Source organism: Mus pahari, chromosome 22, assembly GCF_900095145.1.
Source record: "Mus pahari chromosome 22, PAHARI_EIJ_v1.1, whole genome shotgun sequence".
Lineage (NCBI taxonomy): Eukaryota > Metazoa > Chordata > Mammalia > Rodentia > Muridae > Mus > Mus pahari.
The window spans coordinates 3,377,550-3,379,622 of record NC_034611.1 but is presented as its reverse complement, the minus strand read 5'-3'; positions in this window follow the sequence as shown (position 1 = coordinate 3,379,622).

Genomic DNA, 2,073 nt, shown 5'->3' with positions numbered 1-2,073 from the left:
AAACTTTCGGGATAGCATTTGAAATGTAAATAAAGAAAATAATAATAATAAAAAAAATAAAAAAAATAAAATCTAACATGCTTAAAGATTAGAAAGTTTAATTATTATCTAAAATTATTTTAAAAGTTTACATTTAACACGTATAATAATGTATTCCAATCAAACAGTCTTGAATGTGAGGGGCAATGAAAACTTGGGCAAAATTATTCTGAATTTATTGGAAATAAACTATGCTGAGGATTATCTCCTGAGGCCAATATGTAACACATAGCTGTCATTCCAGCACTGGGGAAGTAGAGGCAGACAAGAACATCAGTGTCACCCTCAAGTGCAAGAGATACTGTCTCAGAACAAACAAGCAAAAATTCTGAAGGTTTCTGGGTTTTTGTTATTTTTGTTTGTTTGTTTTTTGAGGCAAGGTCTCTCTACATAACTCTAGCTGTCCTGTAACTCACTACGTGGACCAGGCTTTCACTACGTGCACAGAGATCCATCTGCCACAACACACAGCTTTCTCTGAGATTCTGAACCAAATAAGTCAAAGAGTTGTCTTCTAATTAATACATTATTGTAAGACTAATTAAGACAGCATACTTTTGGCATAAGAATATCTACAGAAATTGTATAAACAAAACATGACTCAAAATATATCCAAATAAATAAGGATATTAACTTAGGACAGTAATGGCATTTCTGTTCTGTAGAGAGAGCAGGGCTTATTTAATAAATAATGCAAACGTTGGTTGGAAATAGGCATAACTAAATTTTGCTTGCATACTCTGTATAAAAATTAATTCCAGATGGATTAACAATTCAAGCATGGATATTTTAAAAAATATTAAAAAGAAGACTAGGGTGCAAGCTTTGAGAAGGTGAAAAATCCACCCACACCCCCACTCCGGGCCAAACAGGAAACTGAAGTTTACAAATGAAAAGATAAACAAAATTAAGTACATTAAGGCTTTAAATTGTGGCGTGGCGAAGACAGCCCAGCAGAGGTCAAAGATGATACAGTGGAAATATATTTGATTCAAATTGAGTTAATAATCAGAAACAAGCAAAGCACAAATTGATTAGGAAAAAAACATACAATCTGATAAAATACTGTTCAAATTGTTCAATCAGGCAATTGGCAGAAGAAAAGATGCAAGCAGCCAATAAAAACATGCAAATAAATACATCATTACTGGCAAACCAAAGAATTACACACGCACACACACTCAAGAGGTAACAAACATCAAGCTCGTGAAACTGTAGTAGCTGGGGTGGAAAATCCTACAAATGGCATTGTGGGAGGAAAGAATGATACAATGGATTGGGAAGGCAACATCAGAGTTTGAAATGATGCACTGAAAGGGACCACACTTTTGAGACTGTATCCTACTGACATTAACAAGGGCTGGTTAGTAACAAGTCCTTTTAGGGCACCACCTTGCTGGTGGCAGGGATGGAAGTTGTTCCATCATCTGTCAGTAGAGAAAAGAACAGATCAGTTACAAGTGACCAAGCGCCTGGTGCTTATGAAAGAACTATCGGGAGGGTGGTGGTCTGTTGTCAGGTTCAGAAAAGCATGCTGCCACGGCACTTGGAAACAAACCCAAAGCCATATGATACAGATGGGGAAAGTGATAACTGTGGGCTTCAAGGCAGGAGCCTCTGGGTTCTTCAATGAGATGAGGATGGAGGGAAGTTGAGGGAAGGCAATGAACTGTTTAATGTAGCTTTGAATGGCTTCATGTCTTAATTACTCACCTATTCTCAAGGATATTCTAAATTGATAAAGACCTCTGGAGAACTGGCTGCCATAGTCAATTTGACTCTAGTACAGTGGCTGAGAAAGACCCAGGAGTTCAGATAGAAGTTCCCTGTAGGCATCTAACTTATGAAGGCACATTATACTTCAGTTCAATTTAGGGATCCTCCATATTTAAGAAAGCAAGCAACCTAAACAGAACTGACCATTTAAAACACTAATAAATGTTAGTGTAGGGATAGCTTTTGAATGTAGCTGTAATGTAATTATTATTTTTCTTTTTTATTATTATTATTTTCTTTATTTACATTTCAAATGCT